Raw genomic sequence first — 24,381 nt, 5'->3', positions numbered from 1 at the left:
TGGTTCAATTAATGGTAAACCTTTTTCTGCTTGTATTTGCTTTGTTAAAGGGCCAGTACGTTTTATTTTACTTTGCAGTACACTGAATTCCAAAGGACTAACCTGTTACAAAAGAATTCATATAAAGTTGCTAATCCACATGTGTACAACCTTTTCCTGGCAAATGGTCATTATTCAAAGAATTATTTAAGCTTGTGTTCTCCAATTTTTCTATGGTTCAGTTCAACATTGATTCTCCAGCTAATCTTTCATTGTAGTCTGACACTAACAGTCTATCATTCTGTTCCCTTTTTTATTTTGAGTATTCCAAGATATTGGACTAGAGACTACGTACATACTACCAAGATTCAGCTGTCTGAAGGCTAAACATTTTATTAGAAAATTGCTCTGCAGTTTGAGTTTTGAGAATAAAGCTCTGTCGCACAAAATGTGTCACAGGGGCCCTTAATGAGTTTCTGACTTAAATATTAGTTCTTTAAGGAGTTTTGAGAAGAGCAAGAAAGGAGCTATGAAGATTTTCATCTTCATCCAAGATGACACATTTTCCGATAGAGCAAAATAGGAAATCTGATCAATTATACATAGTTTAGCTGTTCCATCCTGGACTGCCTGTAATATGAAAAAGATAATATCGGATGTACAGCATGTATTTTATGCTTTTGTTTCCAGTTAGTTACAGAAAGGATATTGTGAATATTATTATCAGTTTCAAGTTTTTTAAACCTGATTTACCTGTTTGGAGGTCAATCATATTTTTCTGTTGCAGTGGAGAAATGACTGGGTTTTTGTACATATGAGTTTGGCTTAATGACTGACTTAAAAGGATAACGTTTCAGTACACCTATAAAGTCTATAGCAAATCGGTATAAGGGAAGAATGATTGTGGCACAGGAAACATAAGCTCAAAAGGAAACAAAGAAGAGCATTATAGGTGAAAACGGATAGTTAATCTAATCTGTGATACTGTGAGGAATAGGTTGAAAGTTTGTACATATAATGTACCTGACCTCTTGTGGTTTTAAGTGCAGGAGAGATTTATAATTTTGGGAATGAAGGAGGTTTCTCTAGTTCTGAGCAAATGAATTCTGCAGCCTTCAAGGACAAGACCAATGATTTTTTTCTCAGCTTGCAAACATCTGTGGCTGAGTGCAGAGATAAGGCAGGAGTAGGTCTGGGTAAAGAGATAAGAATAGTGTTGGCCTGTTTGATGTAAACAAAGGTTGGTGTGTTTTTTTGTTTAACTCAAGATCTGTCAACACACCAAGTACTGTATAACTACTTACTGAAAAGTTCAGTGAGTTCAGCTTGTGTTATAGTTGCTCATGACCTACTACCGATTGAAGATAATTTTTAAATAAACATAATCGAGCATGGGATTTCAAAGTATCTAATTTCCAAAAGCTGTTGCACAGATGTGATTGATTCCATTGTGTATCTACTGTACGATCACCAATGAATACCATATTTATTCAAGTCACCAATTAGATCTAGAGGATCGTAATTTCCACTGCAATGCTTTTCAATAATCGTGAATTCCACATCATACCATTCTAAAAATACTGATGGTAAAGTAATTACTGAGATGTGAAGGAGGTAATTTGAAAGATTTCTCTAGGTCAAAAGTTTTGCTCTGTGAAGACATACAGTACTAATTATCTTGCAGTGCTTAAAACCAACAAAGGTGTTTCAAGGAGACTAGGCAGAAGTTTGACTTGATATAATGTGTATGATACTTGAAACAACATATTGCAAAGACTTTAGGACGAAGGAGATCAAAAGTATCTAAATGATTGCATGCAAGATGTAATTAGGTGTGAATTCTAGGAAGCTTTTTAAAGAAGTGAAGTTCAATTTACTTTGAATGGAAGATAAAATTGAATGGAATTTTTTCATGGGGGGAACATTCCTTATGTGTATATTCATCTATTCATTGCACTGTAACTTTAATTATCGGTAATTACTGTCATTTAGTGGAAGAGAAAGCCAGGGCACTTCAAGATTTAAATTGACTGCTGGTGGTAGTCGAAGACCAGACCACAAAGTCAAAGTATGAATATTTGTGAATTCACTGTTTGATTATATATTTTAGTGGCAGTAGTCAATTGCGTTGCTTTCACACTATCAATCATCTCAAGACCTGTTCCTGGATATTGTTTTCCTTGTGGCAGGAAGTTATTTAAGTTACTGTAAGTGAATAAAAATGTCTGAATTTACATAAGGATTTGGAGACAATAGTGGCTGATGAGATTCTGCTGTCTGATGTTAACTACAGTATATGAGTTATACAAGCCAGATGGCCTCAGATCATCCTGTGTGTTTTTATTGTATTCAGGGTTGTGGGTGGTCTGGACAGAGTTTGCAAGTTAGTCTAAAAGCGGTGAAAAGTCGCCATTTCTTTCTTGGTCTCATGGATTCAAACCCCATGGGGCTATCCTGTTTTAGCTGTATAAATTTTACACAGGTAGACCTTCATGTGACTGCTAATTGCTTTGTAAGTACTGTATACATTATGATTTATTTGTCTAAAAGATTTGATTGATTTAATTTTGTCAGTGTATAAAACATAATTGAATTCCTGATGCAGTGTTCTAAATCTAATCAAACAAATCCAGTTAACTGAGCCATGTTTCATTCCCTCTAATAACATTTTCAAATTCAATTGTAAACTTAATATAGATTTGATACATGCCATGTATAGACAATTGCAGAGACAAAGGGTCTGCAAGTGATTTTGATCAGCTCATACTTGATCGTATTTGTAATATAATGTCACATTAGAACATGGCCAAGCTAATGAACTCTTATTGAGAAATACTGTGTACAAACTGATTCTATATGCGACACAATTAAAAAGAAAGGAGAAAGCCCAGCATAGTAGACAATGACCATAGAGGTTTTTAAAATGATTTCTTTTTACATTTTCATTCTTATACTGTACATATTATATGTTATTGAAAATGCATGTTTTGGGGATGATTTGAAATTCAGACCTTAATGAGGCTTTTTTATTATTCCAGGTTATAAACTGTTACTGCAGTCAAAAGAAATACATATCACTATACCACTAATTGTATTACAGAAATAAAACAGTATTACAAGGATTTCTGTATATTTAAGCAGGCTAAGTCCCTCATAGTACACAGTGGTTCCTAGACAATTTTGCAGTAAAGCTAAGCTTAAACTGTCTTTAATACATTTAAGACATAACTTTATGGTAATTCTTTATAAGCATAAAAATTGGGCCAAGATCAATTTAGCCATAATACACTATGTTTATACTTAGAACTTCCAAACTTCTACCCTTTATTTTTGAGAAGCAATCAGTGATGTGTGTTCCTTTTTTAGTTTTTGCTACTTTCCTATAAGAACAATTTGTGGAATTACTGTATTTATAATGTATACTAGCATTAATCTATCTATGAAATAAACAGTGCTTCCCTCAGAAACAGCATTCCAATGTTTTAAGTTTGGAAATACTGTTGTTATGACCCCAAGTGTCTAAGGATAAAGGGGTGTAACATTTAGGATAATTCTTTTGGAAGCAGGTGGGTTTTGGTGAGGGACTAGGAAGCGTGATAACAAGGGTAAGGAACTCGAGTGATGCCAAAGGAAAGAAAATATCAAACAAAATGGAGCTGGCTAGGACAGTGAGGGAAAACTAATCACGGTCTTCGGCGTCTTCAACACCCTAGCTAACCTGCTAACCTGCACTGACTACCCAAAACCATACAAGACAAATGGCACTCACACGTACTAAACTAGTGTACTAATACAAAATCAACTAAGTGTGTAAAGTGTACCCCAACAACCTAAACTAACCTTATATACAAAGGTTTACACAAAAACACAAGTGAACCAGGAATACAAATAAGGGAAAACAAGAGTAATCCACAGGAGCAGGGTACAAAAGAACACAAAAGTTGAACATGTAACACTGGGGCAAGGTAATGACAAAACAAGGATGAACACACAAACAAACGAACGTACAAAGAAACTAACGTAAAACCAACAAAACAACAAAGCCGAAGCTATATGAAAATACACACACACACACACACACACACAAAGCAAAACAAACCAACAAACGAAGCCGAAGCAATAACCAGAAGCGAAGCGAAGCGAAGCAATAACCAGAACCGATAACCAGAAGCGAAGCGATAACCAGAAGCGAAGCGAAGTCAAACGAAAGGCCTCTCCTTGCTGAAAACCTCCATGTTATATGCTGAATAAGATGTGTTCTGATTGGCTGAGAGCTAATTGATGATGACATCATACTGAAAGTGTGGTGTAGTGGTGGGCCAATGGGGAAGGGAGAACAATCAAGGGTCAGCAGTGTGGACATCCAATCAGTCAGCCGGAATCCCTTTGTAAACAGTTTTAGAGCCTTTATTTTTTATAGTACTTTAAATTCATGTGAATGTAAAATTATGGCTCAGATTTTAATGTACTGTATCCTCCAAAGTGCAGTGGTTGCATCTTGCTGGCCTTTGCATCAAATCTAATGTTTCTTTCAAAAGAGGCAAATTTAATAAAAACTAATAAGAAGAACAATAAAACAAACCAAGGTAGCTAGCATTTGACATTTATATTCCCTCAATGTGAACATTGGACTGATTACAGATCCTTCAAAGTTAAACACATTTAACGCTAAGCAGAGTGTGAACAATGTATTTTTAGTAATACAAGTAAGGGGTTACCGTATGTTCATAGTAACTGCAGAAATGCTTTTGAAACAAGTCAACCAATCCTTTCAATTTGTGACCTAGGTAGTTACACAGCAATGTAATATGTTTGTGTAAACTGAAATATAGTACTAATGTACCTCCTTTGGAAACTAAAAACATATGGAAGCTATTTGTATGACAATTTACAACAATGACTCTAAAATCTGTGGTACACCATATGTTTTCAGAGGTTTGAGAGTCATCAGTCTGTTTCAATTCATTCCTAATCCATCATTCATTTAAAATAGGGTTCCCCTGTCCCTTTCAATTAAATTAATTATTGATTGTGAGGCATTACCAACATCCACACTATTTAACATGTTAAAGTTTTGAAGAAAGTGGCATCAATGTTGTGACAGAATATGAGGTAAAGTTGTAAGGGAAACTATCATGGCATAGGATATGGAATAGTCTTTCCACATTTTGTGTTTGCAGTAGAAAAACTCATAAGAAGGGACTGGAACTATATTTTCCAATGGCCATGGATAATTTGGGAATTAAAGTTTTCATAAGTTAATTTAGCACAGGAGTTGCCCATGAAGAACTGAGTGTATATATAAGGTGTGGGATACAGGATTAAGGTTGCCTGTTTGAGACCAAGTAGTTGCAATGTAAATTGGGGATGGCAACAGAAAAGAGGAGAGTATAATTCTGAAGGGTAAAGACCAGAAGTGTGCTTTTGTTTTCCTTTTCAGGAATTTGGGAACATTTTGGGTCAGCAGGCTGGGGGCACCTTGGAGTAGAGTTACTGTACTATTGGATTGAGAGGAGCCAGTTCAGATGATTCAGAAACTAGCAGAGCAGAAACGTGTCCAGCTGTGGTGATCAGCATACCAAGGTGTCACCGTGTATCGTTATATACAAAACGTGCACTTTGTCCACTGAATTTCATTTAACTTCTCCTTAAGGTTTGTGAGCAATTAAAGTATGTCAGATGAGGGAATGCATGCATCATTTATATATATAAATACTGTAGGTTTTGTGATTGATCAGAGTTGCTAAAAGTCTGAAAGAAGGAAAGAAGGCAATGCCCACAAGGGTGTTAATTAAGGGGTCAGAAGTATTTTATTTCCAGGATGTTTTTATTTTCAGAAATCATACAATACTTTACAGAGTCCAGAGATGGAAGCCAAAACGATTAACTAACCCTGTTTGAGCTGCATTATCTGACTGTTGAACTGTCTTAAAACCTGATGATGGTTTTGTATCCACACAGTTTACAGTTCCAAAGTCTGAAGGGCCCAATGGATGAACAATTTAGAAGCAAAATGTAAGTTATAATGACTTAGATTTTTGTCTAATATTAATATATAATCAATCCATTTAATTACTCATAAATCTCCTCCAGAGCGCCAAACAAACCCTATCTGGCTGAATACATACAGTACAAAGAGGCATCCTGCTATAGATTTGTAGTAAAAGGAAAAAACAAATGAAAAACTCAAATTATTTATACATGACATTTAAGAGTGCAAAAGAAAAAGTGATCTTTTGAAACAAACAGTGCTTCGCCTGAGGTTTTGGCTGTGGGATTTTCCCTTTTCTGACACACGTTTGCATGTCCTAATTTAAAAAAATGCAGATTAGCACTTCGTTTCCATATGAAAAATGCTGTACTGCTCGTTTGATCTTTTTCTTCTATAATCAGACTTCTTCGTACTCACTTCTTTTCCAAGCAGGCTGTGTCAGTCTTAGACATTATGACTAAACATCTTGACAGCAGTTCCCTGAGGTACATTCTTGTATCATTGGTTAACAAAAGCAGAAATAAAGCATTCTCTTCACTGATAAAGTACTAAGTATAAGTACTGTATCAGGGTGTCTACCCATCATCTATCTGTCAATGACCCAGATCCATTAGCTACATCACCAGGACACCTTGCAGGACTTCCTGCCACTGCTACAAAGGAAAACAAAGGAAAGTAATGCTTAATTTCACTGATTTATTTAAACTCCAGTAGAATCTGAAAAGGATTAAAGTGTGACGTATTTCATAATAGCCTTCCAGTGCTGGGGCCCTCGGTTCAACATTGGCACTAGCTGCATTTAGTTCTTATCTTATTCCTTGTTTGCATGGGTTTCATCACTCTGGCTACCTCGCACAGTGCAAAAACATACTTCTAGGTTAATTGACGTCTGGGGAAATTGGCCAGTCATGTCACGTTTCTGTCTAGGGTGTGTCCTGCGCTGCTCCCGTTGCATGCTGGGATAGGCTGTGACTCCCCTGTGGCCCTGAATTGAATGAAGCAGTAAGAAAGTGGATGGCTGGTTACATGTGGTGATTTTTTTTTCTTACTACACTGTTGACTGAATGGTTTCTATTTAAAATGATAAATCCCTTTTTGAATTAAATGTTGAATGACTTAATTTTCAAGTGTACAATTTATATCCCAGCTCACAGGATATGACAGTGATAAAATACATGTCTTGAGTGCAATGATCAAATGCAGTTACCAAGACACTTCACTCCAGCTTCTAGCATTATTCCTGTTCTCTGTATTGTGTGCAAGTGGTCAGTTCCAATGGAGATCATATGGAAGAATACTCATTATGATAATGCCTACCTGAGCAGAATTGGTGAGCTGTCCAAGGTTCTGCATTGAAAGTAAAGACTGGTTTCTTGGTGTGAGTTGAAAAAAAATAATTCTTTACACTTATGTAGTGCTTTTCTGGACACTCCACTCAAAGATAATGGGGACTCCCCTCCACCACCACCAATGTGTAGCATCCACCTGGATGATACAACAGCAGCCAAAGACCACCAGTACACTCACCACACATCAGCTAACAATGAGGAGGAGAACAGAGTAATGAAACCAATTCAAAGATGGGGATTATTAGGAGGACTTGATTTGGGTAATGTAACATTTACATTAATGTTGATGAAATGGAAGTTATCAACTGTGTTACATGAGGGAATGCATACATAATTTATATATGTACATACAGTACTGTAGGTTTTGTGAGGTCAGGGTTGCTAAAAGTCTAAAAGATGTGTTATCTAAAGACAAAAAGAGGCACTGCCCACAAGAGTTTTAATTAGGGGGTCAGGAGTGAAACCACACAATACGTTACAGAGTCAAGAGGCGGGAATAACAAAACAATGAACTCGCCCTTTTGGGGGAGTTCTGTTTGATCTGCATTATCTGGCTTCTGACTATATATAATAAGTCAATCTCACACAACTGTACCTAATCACCATCATTAGGAAACTAGCTACATATACAGTACCAAACTCAAATGCCTTCTTTCTCATTTGTCTCAAGCATCCCTCCTCCACCACATCTCAAAATTGTAGCTAACCCTCGGTTCACTCAGTTTGAATGGGGTTCGAGCCTCCTCGTCCTATGGCCAGGTGGCCACCCATTAACCAAGCAGGTTAAACCACCAGGCTTTTGTCACCATGTGTTCCAAGCATTCAAATTTTTGTCCCTAGTGAAATAATGGTGGCTTTGAGGTGTGTAAGACACACAAGTACATCTTCTACTTCTTAAGAAGATGCTATTCTCTGAGCTCTGACTGAGAGTGATTGAAATGTTACATTAGTAAGTAAATGTAAGAGGGGAATATAGTCTTAAATATGGATTACCAAAAAAATGAGAGGTTCTTAAATACAATCTATTGAGTTGGAATCTTTAATTAGTCCCCGATGTACTACTCTAAACCTAGAGAACTGGAATGCTAAGTTGCGAAAATAAACACATTTTACTCCCAAAACAAAAGTCGTTAACGAAATGTGATTTTTTTTTTACCACGAGAATAAAGGGCTACCAACTAGAAATCATTTTGTTTACATGTCTTGGCAATTATTCCGATGTACTTCTGTATGAGTAGTTTATATTCTGTGCAATGGTTGATTTTAATCTTAGACTGGAACATGGATTTGTACTTGAATCCTTTTCAATTTGTTAACATCAGAAACTCTGATGCGTTTTTAATTTACTCCTCAGCCTAACATTGCTCTGATGTCTTTTTAATTATGTTTTAATCTGTAGTAATAATGTGCCTTGAGATGGGATTTTGTTGTGTCAATTACTAAGCAGTCTTTAGGATTTCCTTGTTTTCCGTATTCCCTCAGAATGGACCAATCATAATATACTGTGGCTGGTGGACTAGTAGGTGACGCATACTGTGCTGTAGGAGGTGACATCCTTCGGAAGAGATGTCGGCTGAGGTCCTGAATAATTAGTCATTTAAGATCCTATGGCACTTTTCAGTAGAGTGGGGGCTGTTAGCCCTGGTTTTCTTTTTGGGCTTATAAATCTGTACTGTGCAAAGTTCCCCCTTCAACTATATGATTGCAAGGAATTATTTTATTATATTTATAAAATGTAAAAAAAAATTGTTCAGGTTGAGTGAGAAGTTATGATCCTCATATTCAATGCTTGAAGACAATACTTTTGTTGTTACTGGTAGTACATGTTGAGCCACGTTCAAGCAGCCTAGTAACAATACTGTATATTGTATTTCATTTGAAATGTGTTATTCATGCCACAGTATGTTTTTTTTTAAGATATGAAATAGGACTATTTTATTCATGAGTTTAATACCTTGAAAAGGATTGCAGGTGCAATTTAATTTGTCTTTTGCCGTAGGTGTTAAGAAGCAAGGCAGGAGGCAGGAACACAGATGCAGAAGAAGAAGCTTCCGCAGCTAGCAAATGTAGATCATTTAGACTTCACGTGGTTAGGATCTTTTTTTATTAGGGAGATAAGCTGCATCCAACAGTCCAGCCTGCCTCTCACTCACTTGACTATTCACATGGTGAGCAACAAATACAATTTGTGCATCTGAATTCACAAATGAAGTGCTACTTTTCTTTGTCAGTGACTGCTGCTCCATGATGGTTTGATTCACTTACTTTACTGTAGTTTTTATTTTCCATTCTTAGTGGGGGACAAATTTCTCAGCATCACAATTTGTGATCCCCTGTAGTGTGTCCTTCATATAAGATAATATATTATGTTATTCATGCACCAAATTGGATGTCTCACCATTCAGCTAAGTGAACTAACCCCCTGAGAGCAGGATTTGTAAGCTGACAAAATTAAATAACACTATATCATTCCGATAAGTGTTTTAAAGTCTATATAATGAAAATATGCTGTAATTATGTCTTAATGGTCCTTATGCTCTAAGACACAAAATAGACTTTTCTTGGAAGATACAAGTGTGATATATTTTTTTCTTTTAACTGCTAGCTAAGACATTTTGCAGTTATGTTACCTTACAATAATACTATTTGTCCATTCAAGATTATGGACTGATCTTTGGGAATGTGTTTTCAAATTTTAGGTATCAAAGATGTTTTAGTATGAAGATTGGTGTGTTTACATATCCTTTATTTAACAGGTTCTTCCATGTGAATGTATCTCTCCCCAGCCTTCTTTCTTTAAAGTGGTCATCATTGCATCTGTTATGATGCAGTTAAAATGCAGTAATGATATTTTGAAACTTTAAGTGTGAATAATGGACAGTTTTCACGGGTGTATGCTTGCCTACAAAACTATTATACATTCTAATTGATTGATTCCTATGCTTACTATTGAACTCTTGTTATCAGAAAGTCTTATAAGATAAGATCACTTTATTGGCCATATACAATTTCTTGTATTAGGAATTTATTTTTGCATACCCGAACTTGCTCTCCATGAGACACACAGACAGGGAGGAAAACGTGGGGTCAGTGTAGAGTCAGTCATTTATACGGCACCCCTGGAGCAGTTGGGGTTAAGGGCCTTGCAGAGGGGCCCAACAGAGTAGGATTCCTCTGCCACCCACGAGATATGAACCGGCAACCTTCCAGCCACAGGCGCAGATCCTTAGCCACAGAGCCACAGCATTTCCCGTTATTCCTGATAGGCCTGTGGCATCATGGTGTCTATCTTGGTAGCATGATGCATATGTACTGCAAGTGTTATACTTTAAATGGGATGCCAGTACAACACAGGGTACATGCGCACACAACCTGAGCACAAGGACCACTTAGAACACAGCAAACCTGACATAGTGTAGAAGACTCCCAGCAGTGCACCAGGAGTTATAACTGCCATACTATGTTATAATCTAATAACATGATCAATTCTGCTCTTCAACTAATTTTTTTAATTTGCAGTGGAAAAAAAAATCCTATGTCAATTTCATATTCCCATCAACCCTCACAGCAAGATTACCTACTTGCATATTAATTAAAACATTGAGCCCTAGTCATTCAATTCTATATACTGTTCTAATTTCCTCTATGATAAATACAGATCACCTTTCTTTAACAATTAATTAAATCTCATTTCATGGCATATTTGTTCACTGCAAATACCATTATTTTTTAACTTTAATATTAACTTTAATAACAAAAAAGACCATGAAAAATAATAATGGATTTTCCCAAGTGGGTAAAGACCTAAGGACAGAGCAACTGCTACGCTCCAGACTTCAGTTTTATTAGTTTAAATCTTGTTTGTGAAAATAAAAACAGGATTCATCAGAAGTTACTGAGGTCGGTTGGGATTTCCTTTGGCTTGCTGCATAACAGCACCTCCCAAGGCTTAAAGTCTATCTGGGTCTTAAGCACTCACTGACTGTGTCATCCCTTGGTCCTTAACCATGATAGAGATAAAGGAGTTAATTTCCCATGTACATGTACAACTGGATTCCTGTTTGTGCCATTCTCTCAGGATATGCACAGTACAACAGACAACAAACTATAATATACAGACAATAATAAACAGTGACAATAGTGACGGACAAACAGAATGATAAATATGTGGTGGATAAGTCAAAGTGAAGTGTGCAGAGATGTATTGAATTTCAAGGCATTGCAAAGTTGGCTGTTAAAGACGCTCACTGCTTTAGTATAGAAGCTGTTCTTAAGCCTAGTGGTCCATGCTTTAATGGTGTGGGACCACTTTCTAGAACACAAGGGGAGAGCAGTCTTTGGCTTAGATGGTTGGAATCCTGAATATTGAATTGGCTTTATTCCAACAGCAGATTTTCTTCAATGTTCTGTGAAACTGTGAAACAAAGGCAGAAATATACAAATCAATCATCCATCCAATTTCTAACGGTTTTATCCAGTACAGGGTTGAGTCGGAGCTGGAGCCTATCCTGGCAAAACAATGTTTCAAAATATTTCTATTCTGAAATAACTTTTCACTTTTTTTTAAATGATCTAATTCTCTTCCATGACAAAAGTTCTTTTTTCATGACTTTGGTTTTAAACATACTGCATCTGAACCAATGTAGACAATCCAGTACAGACAAGGTTTTAAGAGAGTTATGGTTAACTGTCATGGTCTGCCTAAGACTTTTCATTATAGAAAGTTGAAAGCCTTGAACAAAGCAGACAATATACAGTGGCACAGGACTTACTCTTGACTTTGCAATTACATTTTCATGTCACAATGAAAGCACTAGCTGACTTCTTGAAAGGACCCAAAAAGCTGTAGCTTTTTTTGACTGGTCTTTTCAACTGCTGGAAACGTTTTACAGTAGATGGATGAAAGTAGTACTAAAGCAGGGAGGACTGCAAACAGTAACACATACAACATTTGGACATACTGTACTGTATGAAATAATGAAGAATGTAATACAATTCTTTAAATACTTTATCCAATTTAAATTATAGTTCTGTTTTTATTTTTTGCATTCATTATCTTTGTAGATTAAAAAAAAGTGTTAACCATAGTAAAGGTATTGTGCTGGTTTTCACCACAATGATCAATACTGTATATTAATACTGTATTTAAACAGTATTTAAAATTTGCTGAAAAGCCATGCCATTGTATATGGCTTAAATCAAAACAGGGCTTCAGTTAGACTGTCAAATTTTAATTCTAATGTTCTGCCTATGTTGAAAAATGTGAGGTGAATACTTAAATGCTTGGAGAGACAAACATTCAATATAAAGGATTTTGTTCCTATCTTTGTTTCCACCACCTGCAAAGCTGCTACTATTAAAGTGTATCTCAGGAGGATGCCAATCTCAGATGGCAATGGAGCCTACAACTAGTCACTCTTTCTCTCAGCTTCGAATGCGCTGTGAGCAAGGTGGGAATTAATCATGTGAACTGCTGCTGAGATCCCGTATGCTATCAAATGATTGGAATGCCAGGCAGTCGGTTTACTAGAAGAAGCAAAGCAATATATACACATCAAAAAGAGATAAATGAAAGGGTCAACAAGGTGAGAGAACTCTGTGATGAAACTGGAGTATTGGATGCAATAACCTTACACACACCTTGACCAAATTAAAAGATTTTAAATGGTCTTGCTGCACACCATTTGCTGAGCAATACACCAATCTGTAAAGCTCTGGGTATGAGATGATATCTTCTTGAGGAAATGGGTCTCTTTTTCAAAGTATCCAAAAGTGAAGACAACACAACAGAGATGATTATTTCTGTGATGGGTAATGCAATTTATAGTATGGTGTAAGGCTGTTTTCAAAGATCTGTGAAAGTGACCATGAGAGATCCTTTCAATTTGGGGGTGTTTCCAAAACACTGAAGATATTTGTACGCGTCAATGCTAAGGCCTCAGTTCGTACATTTGTGTCCTTACAGCATGTTACACTGCTGTTGCAGACATTCTCCTGGATCACATTAGAGCCCAAAACAATTTGCAACAACGAAAAAACATGCTTTGACTCATGACAGGTTAACTGGTCGTCTTTTCTGTCAGAAACGAGGCTGAGTGTGTTGCATGGGGCAGTGGTGGCCCACCCATGCTGATGGTCCAGACTGGGCCAGTCCTCTCTTTTTCCTTTCCTCTTTTTCTGCAGCTGTGAGTGTCCTTGACATTAAACTGAAAAACTGACAACTACCTGACATTGAGCAGGATCAGTCTCACTGGCACAGTTGTGCTAGTTACTTCTGAATGCACATCACATGCATCCCAAAAGTGCTCGCTCACAGAATATTCCCAAACCATATGTGGACTGGTGCTAGTCACACACTGACTGCATCTGTGTCCGGACAGGGAGAAATCTTAATCTGGAATCACTGGGATAGTGCTGTAAATATTCTGTGCACAAAATGGATTAGCTGATGATTTATCCCAGTCAGAACTATCATCCAGTTTGTCTTATTCTCTGTCCCAAATAAGAGTACTTTGCAGGGCACTGATTTAAGTGGTGAGAAGTCCTATAGAGACTAGACCCTTGAAGCGGCTGTAAAAACAGTTACATCAATCACTAAATCAGAGGGCAAAGCTCTATTTTTGAAGTGCAGATTGTGATTTACGCCACAATAACAAAAAAGACAATGGTGTGATATTGCTGCACCTAAAAAAATCCACAGAGCAAGTAAGATTCCCTTTGAATCTAAAGAATGTACAAGCTATTGTACAAAAAATATCAATATTTTGAACACCAAACACAATAAGAAAAGGGGTGTGAACCAGTCATTTAGAGTAGATGGTTGCAAATTGGTAAGAGTTGATAATGTTTTGGGGGAGTGTTGAGAACACAGCTCTTTATTCTTAGTATCTAGTAAGTTTAGAATAATTTGGCCCTTTCAGAAGAAGTCAATTCTCCTGTTAGAATAAAAAAATAAGAAATAAAAAAATAGCATCTAATGTGTTTAATTAATGCCTCCTTATTTGGGCAGCATGAGACTGACACACAGGAATTAATATCCTATGATGAAAAACCAAATAAAAAATGTTTAAGAATATGTACAGCCAGGCCATTGAAAGCTTTGTGTTACTTGTTGAACCACTGATCGCTGATCAGCTGAACAACTGCAGCCTAGTACAGGAGAATGAGTATGATGTATCTCTTCCAACATGCCCACTGTTAAGACTGCTTGCAATCTGAGCTATTGCAAACTCAACAGTACATTACAGCACCGTTCACACTGTCTGAATAAGCCACACTTCTCCTACTGATGACTCTGCAATTTCACAGTCACCCACTGTGCCACAGGGTTTCATATTGTGTGCAAGCCTGCAATACTACTAAGAATACTCCGACCAGTTCAAGACCTCATAAACCCTGGCAGGAACTTTGCCCTGAATCCTGATCACTAATCCTGGTGAACTAATGAAATGGCTCAGGGCCTAACTGGCTCTAAGTGTAATCTGTACTGCATTTTAAGAAAGATTGTCAGTACCTGACTTTTTTTGATTGCCAAAATGTCCCATACTGGGGAGACAGTTTATTAGATCAAGAGAAATGATGGTAAAACATGATGTACTGTATGTGTTGTAAAAGCAAATTGATTTTTTTATAGTCTCTCAATTATACAGAGTGGCAATTTTGAAAATTTGATATCTGACAGAGGAGATTGTCTATCCAAGTATATCGAAAAGATCTATCTACTGTAAATGATCTTTCACACACCTTTCTTTGCCACCTTTGGCTTCCATCTGTAAAATCACATACTGTACCTGCCAACATGCGCCATGTGATGATGTTAATCAAATAGAGTGTTTGCTTTAGCCTACCGCTGGTTACTCTTCATAATGGGAATGAGTGCTAAATGTAACTGTTTTATCTGTTCAGCTCAACAGAGCACTTGGAACCACATCAGATCATTAATGCTTACCATCCACTTTAACAGAAAATACTTTGTGAAAAATTATCAATGAGTATAATTTATTTTTAATTTCCCTAAAAATGTACAACATCCTTTCATGATGTCATGATGCAAAGCAAAAGATGCATACTATTCTATAGTAGTAACTTGTGTACAGTAGGTTAATAATTGCATAATGCAGTTACAGTATTGTCATTGGATTGATATAGAAATAAATGTACTTTAATGTGTACTGTAAATGCTACATAAATACAAGGTATTAAAGTGTACTCTATATACAGTACAGTACACTGTAATTAATGTACCTGTATTTTGAAGTGAATCTGTGTCTAATGTTCTGTTTTCTGTATGCCTTGGAAGAAGGACAGTGCTGTATAAAATATTACAGAATGATAAGGATTTTGTTTCAGTTTATGAAAAAATGAAGCGGTTCCATACTGATATACATAAAAAGGAGGTATATCTCCCATTGGGCTGATTGGAGCTTGTTCTTCTTACATGTCCATTTGAAGAAATCAGTGTTTGTTTTAATCTATCAAAGTTGGGAATATCCTTAGGGTTTGTTGAATAAGGGAATGGAACTATACTGAAGGACCCTCCTGCTTAAGCTTCCATGATAGCTTTTACATGTCTATTTATTTGCTCCAAATCCCTCTAGAATTACTCAGAGGATTTTATGCATCTAACTCAGACACTCGTACTTTAATACATTTAGGATTTCCAGTGTAGCCTGTTTCTTGTTCTTGCAATTTGGTCAGTTCTTTTTTTCTTTTACAATTGCTACAATAAAATAAAAATACATTAGGAAAAATTGCAGTATTCTATTATTTAAAAGTGAATGAAATGAACATGCTGGTGCCTGCTTTTGTATTCTGAAAGAGCACTTGGACTCACATTAATGAGGAACCTTCAAAGCAATGAAAAGCTCTGTAACACACTGAAGACAGAAGTCAAAGTGACTTATCAAATCAGTGCTGGTCAGACTAATCTTTGATCAAATCCACACTTGATAATTATTAAAGCTCTCGTTGGATGGAAATAATATTCACATGGCTTAGGAGTTTTATTCTTTCCCAGTCTTACAAACAGCAGGCTCTAGGAGGAAGTGTCTACATCTCCGTTTTAAAATTGTAAGACCTGATAAATTTGGATTAACTCATAGTAAGTTAGCAATCATGACATATTCACTGCCATGTGTTAGCTGGTATACTGGTGCCTGTTGTAAAACCTGAGATGGTTCAAACTGCTGCTGTACAGTATTCACCTAGGAGAAAGAAAAAAGAATGATTTACATCGTAGTGACAACAAAGCAAAAAAAAAAGAATACAATGGCTTCGTAATGAAAGTCAACCCCCTATTTATTAACAGGAAGACTTAATTTTCTTACTGTTATTTGATTATATACATTTTATTATACTTATTCGCTAATCAATGTCAGAAAGAAGATTAAACTGAAGAAACTATACTGAAGTTCACTGGGTCTCTACCTGTTGTAAAAGGGCTTTTGAGTGAGGAGGAGAGTATATGATTATTATTTTCTCATCTTAGAATAGAAGCAAGATGCTGCTAATAAATAAGATCTCAAAGGATACACAGTACTGTGCCACTAATTGGTAGATATTCCTCACAGATGTTGAAGAAAGGACATCTGTGGACACAACACGTTAAAGGTGTATATTCCAGTCTAGCTTGTTTTCCATGAAATAATAAATCAAGCTCTTCCAACACAGGGTCCATTTTTTTCATGTGTATGTTTGTCCATGTTTTATTATTGATATTAGCCTCTTCCCTAGGGAAATCTTGCCATGGCAGTGTCCCTTCCTGGGCTCTAATGAAACCTCAGTGCATTTGTGTAACTGAAGGAGTGGCTGAGGTTGCTAGGATGTGCCCCTCCCTCACATCCCAGAGGAAAAGTGCTTATTTGATGTCCTTGATTGTCATTCGCAGGGGCCCTTGCTACCGGGCGTATGGGATGCTAATGCAAGATGAAAGGGTCATCCTAGTTTACTGCTGCCAGATTAGATATTCCAGGCAGCTCCCCTGCTCTCAGCCAATCACAGGCAAGGACTCCGTGATGCAGGCCCTCTCTCACTGGAGGGATTCCGAAGAAACTGCAGCGTGATGATGCTCTGTTAAACAGTCTAGTGTCTCTCCCTCTCTTTCTCCCCCTCTCTCCCTTCCCAGTGCTAGATAAATCCAGTGTCTTTTTTTTCAAATAGGGGATAACACAGCGCCGAATGTAGAGGCTCCCTGAAGGCTGGCCAGAACATACAGGCAGCAGCAAGACTTTCTTTGGCAAGACATCACCTTTTATTCCATGTTTCCAGATTGCATCTTACCTTAAAAGGCAACCATCTAGAGCCCAATTTGCACCACAAAGACAGCAATTCCAGGTAAGATCCTGTTCTCTTTCTCAGCCTTTGGTGCCATGGAAGTCATGTTTTCTGTTACTGAAGTACAGGAAGTCTACTTAACTGTGTGCTCATATTTGTCATCCTTTATGACCCAGTGCCTTCGCTGAATTGTTTGTGGTTTTGCTTCATTATTTTTTGGAGGGGAGTGTGTGGGTGGGTAGGAGATTTCGTTGTACTATACTATTGTAGTTATTGGCTGGGACTACCCCTTCACGAGAGTCATGTTTAGGCTGTGCTCTTGTTTATTCAAATAAAGCACTGAGTGCGTGGGAAGACACAGTCGACCTGGAGCACCACACAACTGCTTTCAGATTGCAGCCAGGGAAACTAATCCTTTGGTCCATACCATCAGATAAAGTGGGAAGGTTGTTTTAACAGCTTTCAGATATGATGGACTTATCTTTTACTCAACTTGCTTAGGCTAGAAAAATATTGATTTTCAAATTAACACCTTTGTAAACTGAAAGAAACCCACCTTACCAGTTTGTCCTCTTTCTTGCCTCTTTCCACAATTGGAAATTTATCATATTAATCCACACTGTTGTTATGAAACTGAAATAATACATTGTTGCTGGGGTACTGTAAATTATGGAGCTGTTCCTTTGACAGTCTAATACCAAATTTCATTTGGATATGTATGTGATTACAAAATGTAACGCTAGTGATATTTGTATATGCTTTTGTTCATGTATTCCTGACTTGCAGTATTTGTAGTGTGGGGTTCTCCTCTGTTAGTCTTTACAAGATAATTCAATTGCCAGGTTTTTACATATTAAAACTAAAATAGTATAAACTTTTTCATGATCTGCAAATATTAACACAGTAAGTCCTAAAATGCCTTATGTCAGATTACATCTTTAAGTTTGAGTTTGCCATTTCCCTATGTTACTGCACGTTGATAAACGATAAAATAGTAAGGAAATGGTGTCTTTGTTTTCTGTTGTATATTACTTCAATTCATAGGTGGCATGATAGCGGTTGCTATGAACATTTGCCGACATTGCAAGTAACTGCACAGCTGCCTTACATAATACAGTAACAGTACTTACATAACAGATCCTGGATGTGTCTAAACTATACAATTGAAACATGTTTCCTAAATAAGAAAATAAACAGTATCAAGGATATTTTATGTGTTTAAATAAAGTCATGAAATTGACAATCAGTTTATGGAGATTTTTAACATGCCAAACGTACCAGGAAAACTCTTGGGCTCTAAGCCTACATGCTTTTAATATGGTTATTGGGCAGCATGCTAATGACAGTTTTTGCAATCTGTAATTCAATCAGCTCTGATACACACTGCCTTCTACCATCATTCATCAGACCCAGCTGAGTGATTTCTGTCAGATTGCAGGCTGTATAGAGATCTCTCCAGGTAAAAGTTGCTGGCAGGCTGTTCAAATGTGGTCTTGAATGAGCAGTAGACAAAAAAGTGCCTGGCCACAATGTACTGACAGATGTTAGTTCCCAAATAAATCATTTCCTTCAATTGTCAAGGGGGGTGTCATGTTTTTATCCCTTACTGAATGCCCATTAATGAGTAGAAAGAAAACTGATTCTCTGCCGTATGTACTTGTAAGCATAAACCATGTTCAGGATTTTGTATTATACTTTTAAAAGTCTGAGGTTAGAAGAAGCACAATGGAAAAAATGCCACTGCTATTGCACAAGTCCTTTGACATTAACCACTCATTTGGAGTACAGCTGATGGGAAATAAACAGTACTGCTGTTAAAAGTAATTAGAAATACAAAACTAAAAAACAGTAACAGTACTCTTACTGTAGTTCAACCTTGTGATGCTTTGGTGCCAGAGATTTAGCATCCGGAAATGTGCAGCAATAACACCTATAGTACCTGTGTGATAGATAAAAAGGATTTATAGTCTTATCAATTTAATATGAAAAATCTTCCTTACTTTTACATGAGTTGGTCATGTAAAAACGGGTTCTGGAGGGGAATTGTAAATAATGTAAAAATGTTAACTTGTCATTTAGAAGGCAAAATGCGCTTATCAAGAAAGGACCAAAAGTGTAACAGGAAATGACCTTGACGTGACTGTCCATGTAATGGACCACAAAAAGAAACACTTCATTGCAGTCAATCTAAGGTGTACAGGTCATTACTCTGTTATTATTACTTATTTACTTTGTGTGTGTACTGTATATTTTTCCTAACATCTGCGTAATTAGATTTGTTGCTCTGGTCCTTGAGGTCACAAAGTCACATCTTATGATGCATTTTCTCTTTTGTTCAAGAGTGTGTTTTTGCTCTAGAATGACAGCTGCATGTTTACATTCATACATATTATAAAAATAGCAATTTTTTAGAAAACATCCAACTCAGCTTAAAATGCTCTGAAAAGTTAATAAAATAAGTTATTGTATTGAAATCGACAATAATTTTTCTATATTAAATATTTATAGATAAGACCATGAATCTGCCTCTTTTCAGTGTACATTTTAACAATGTTTATAGGGATTTCCTCTAAACTATCATCTACATCAGTCCATTTAAGTTTTAACATCAGTCGTCATCATAGCGCCAATTACTACATTAAGGTGAGTCCCGTGAAGGAGCTAGCGTCTGTTGCTTGTGTAGACATGCTGCTTACTTAGTCGCACATCATCTTTAAAATTCATTAACTACTGCAAGACCTCATCACTTCTCTCTGCATACATCTAAAACTACACGTTACTCTCTACCTGGAATTAAACTGCATGTAAAAACATTGTGTCAGAATTAGCTGCCAAAAAAAGATCTTGCAGTTTCCTTTTGAAACGAGCAACCACCCTTATTTTATCAGTAATCGCTTTTCCTGAACCTCTGCCATTCTGTTTTCTGCAAATAAAATGTAACTTGCTGATCCTTATTTGCAGACCCAGGTGATTCATCTTTCTGTACTCACCAGATGTAATTTGACAGGCAGTTAACTGTTAATTTCCTGGTTATAAAGCGTTCTGTTCCCTGAGCTAACTCTCTGAAAATGACAGTAGCAGAATGGTTTTATTATATGGTTCATTTTCTTTACTCGGTTTTGATTATTGTTTTATTGGGTACCCTAGCATTATATTTTTGAAATGTAGTCTAAGGTAAAATTGCTTTTTGTAATTGAAGTTAGTAAAGGTTGCGTAATGATAATATTGATGAAGAAGAAACTCCCAGTGATGTGTTGCTGTACTCATGGAAAAAAAAAAGGTGCTTTGCTAACTGGACATTTGCAAAGCCACTTATTTCTTCAGTTTGTGTGCAACATTAAGATATATTAAAAGTCTTAGTAAATAGCGTATAAGCATGTTCTGACACATCTGTGGTATGTTTTTAATGCTTTACACAATGAAAACAATAAACAGCAGAGTTACATCCAATCAATGGCTTAAAAAGGATTGGGTTATAGGCTGGTCACATGCAGTCCCCTAAAACATTCTAAGTGCAGGTCAAGAAAGAAGTATAGGATCAATTTTAATTATAGAGTATAGCTTACATTTCAAGGTCATTCTTGTCACTGGAAAAGAGAAAGAAAAAAAACAGACATTGACATCCTATTATAATTGACATACTCTAGGTCACACGTGTTGTCATATTAAAAGTCAAACTGTACCTTCAGTCAGTTATCCAGATTCAGGATGTCCGTGTCTGTCCATGCCTTGAAAAAATAGCTATTTGTTTGTGTTTCTAATTATAAAGATACTTTCCTTTTCACTTAATTAATGTCAAGCTGATATTCCTATCCTGTGAATAATGAGTATTAAATACAGCATGACTTATAGGCAGATTTCAATTTTCAAAGTGGGCTCCTGAGTATCACTCAGAACACAAGTTGAGCCTTATATTATGGCTGGATGGCACATATGATTGGCATTTCCTATGAGGTAATGAAAAGGCCATCTAGTCTCCTGCCAAGGTTAGTGAGCTAGAGCTAAAAAGGTTATCTTCAGCTTGCCATGCAGCTCATCCAGTGAGTCCTGGAAGTTGCTAGCCACCTGTGAGCTTCCAGCAGTCAATGAGAGACGCGCTGCTTCTGCAATTGGTGCTAACTCCATTGTAAAGAACTGTGGAAATCAATATGCCACTTGTTCTTATTTTCCTCTTGTGCAACAGGGGTTATAGTGACAAGATGCACTGATTAGTATTTGGGTATTCCAAATCACATGGCTATAAAAATAGAAAAGCAACTGGCAATACCACATTTACATAAAACATCAACTAATGAGGACCAAGAAAATATGCTAACCTTACTTATTAAACATACCTTCATTTCATTATACAATCCAGAGCTCTGTTGAATTAAAAACGTGAAGACACTGGGGTCCTTTAAGAACCCATCTACTCAGTTAGTGATAAATTAATAAAACCTTGTTGTCTGAAATTTGAATTTGCCATTCCAGTTTCATCTTAGGGAAAACTTGACATGTAAAAAATACTTAAAAAAACAGCCAGCTTCAGGTCTACCAAAGAGGGAGCTGTGCTTCCACATCTTGTGAATATTTAGCTGTTTGCTTGGCTAATGTTCCAGTGAAAACCGATCAAGTTCCCTTTTAAACTGTGAAATTCATATTTGCTTCTCTTCTGAAAAAAGCCAAGAGATACTGTAAGATAGGAAATGGAATTATTGCAGCGCTAAATTTGCCAGGGTTTGGAAGAACACTCTAATCTTACCATGGTTCATTATTCATGTTTTACTGAAGCATTCAAAGTACATGTAGCTGAGCTGCCTGGATGCATTATAAATGTTTGATGTAAAAATACATTTTGGAAAGTGTCAGTCCCAGAGGTACTCTGACTGTGCTTTATTAAATACAAGAGGTACTGTATGCCATGAAGAGAAAACAGGTCAGCCAGCAAGAGTGAATTACATTGCTTTGGCCTAGACAATTAGTGAACAGTAACTAGAGACATACTGTACTGTAAATTTCATTGTTTTCCCTTTATTGTGCAGACGTATCACAGCAATGCAAATAAGCACTTCAGAATATCTGTGGTAGGTAAGCAAAACTGGCAAATTTTGCTTTAAGAATGAATTATTCATTTATTTTTTTAATAACTGGATGTGCACTCAGGCCTGTTTTTATCAGTAATCAGGGAGCCCCTGATGTTAAAGCCATATTCAGGCAATCTATACAGATAAGGCTCAAATTACAAGATCAATAAGGCAGCTGCAGTGATAGAGGCCCAGTGTTCTTTTTCCGTGGCCTGTTAAGGTTACCTTTGTTGATGAATAAGATACAGTCATTACCTAATCTTAGTGACAAATCTGAAATATTTCCTATTACTAGTAGAAAGAAATACAAATTGGCACCCTCTGAGTTCCTAAATATACCCAAGGCATGGATAAAAATGTGCACCATTTATATTTTAGGAGGATTAATAAGAAGTCGTTTCTGATCTAAGGAACTCCTCTTTAAATGGAGTGATATCGTGATTACACTTCTTGCAAGAGTAATGCAGGGGGTAGAAACAGAGCCGTTGAAAAGGGTGAACAGCTGCACCTTGTTATTAACGACTCTCTGGCTGAGAAGATAAGAACAGCTACAGGCGAGTGCTAATGTGCTGTCTTCTGAAATCCTTCCCTTTGCTTTGGCTTGCTGTGGTTGCTCCGAAGGGCGATGCGCGAAGAACCATGTGTTCATACAGTTTCTGGAGCAAGTGGGACAACTCTTTAATGATGCAAATTGAAAATGCAGGCTTCCTGCGTCATTGACTTTAATTTGCTAGACACAAACAGGGTTTGACAGCCTCAAAGTTAAGATCAAAAGAGTTCACTTAGGGTTTATTTTCAAAAAGCTTCTGCATTGCTGTGTTAAAGATAAAAGATGAGTAATATGGATGTTCTGGGGAGCTATGCAGGTGACTGATTCGTGTCTACTTAATTATTACTAGATCTCATTTATGTAGCGCTTTACCACAACAAATACTAAAGCACTTTGCATAAAAAAAACGAAGCCACTGTTGAAATTTACTGTATCACCCACTGTGGTGAAGTGCAGCAGCTGTTATGCTCCTGCATCCCCATGACATGGTAGATCAAGTAGTAAAAATGGAAAATGCCTTCACTTGTCAATTTATGGGGGAATTTAAGGCTATGTTATGCAAACCTATGTGTTTAGCTAAGGAGAGCAGAGTTAAAACCAACATTACTCCATTTACTGTGCTATGGCATATTATTGACCAGGAAGTCAGGACATTGGTAACATCTTATCTGAGGGATAGTACAGTACGTCTTACTGTACAGTGTTCCCGATAACTATACAGAGGGAATTAGAAATTCTGTCGTGAAGGAAAATGCCAGACCTTTCCATGCTCTGTCTTACTGGATCTACCTGGTTTCAGGCTAGATTAATTAAGTACACATATCTGAAGAAATTACATATATTATAAAAATAAATTGATAATATGCTGCTTTAATGAAATATGAGGAAGTACTGTTTCCCATAAACATGATCTACTGTATACAGTACGTCTGCAACCCTGTATTGGATAAAGCAGTAAGAAAATGGATGAATCCAATGGGAATGGCCCATTCTTATTGAATACTGTAAGTTACAGTAGTAGCTGATCAGGCCTTCTCTTGTGTGCCGTGATATGGAAGAAAAGACAACTGGCGCATTTGCAGGCAGGAGCTTGATTTAAAAAAATAGGAACGGGTAATGTAACACAGGCTAGAAGAAGCTAATGAACTGGTATTCATGTCTGTAGATGCCATGTCT

General features: G+C 36.8%; 1 protein-coding gene across 1 annotated transcript in view; it reads left to right on the top strand.

Annotated features, from left to right (window-relative positions):
- The first annotated feature begins 17,368 nt into the window (after positions 1-17,368).
- The window catches only part of syt1a (synaptotagmin Ia), a 310,170-nt gene continuing 303,157 nt past the window's right edge, over positions 17,369-24,381 (top strand). Inside the window, exon 1 of the mRNA XM_088647276.1 lies at positions 17,369-17,652. The gene's annotated coding sequence lies outside the window, so the exon portion shown is untranslated. The remainder of the gene's footprint in view (positions 17,653-24,381) is intronic.

This window comes from Lepisosteus platostomus, chromosome 9 (genome assembly GCF_059453375.1).
Source record: "Lepisosteus platostomus isolate fLepPlt1 chromosome 9, fLepPlt1.hap1, whole genome shotgun sequence".
NCBI classification, from domain to species: Eukaryota; Metazoa; Chordata; class Actinopteri; order Semionotiformes; family Lepisosteidae; genus Lepisosteus; species Lepisosteus platostomus.
Note: the sequence above shows the minus strand (reverse complement) of the source record. Positions and strands in the feature narration are given on the sequence as shown.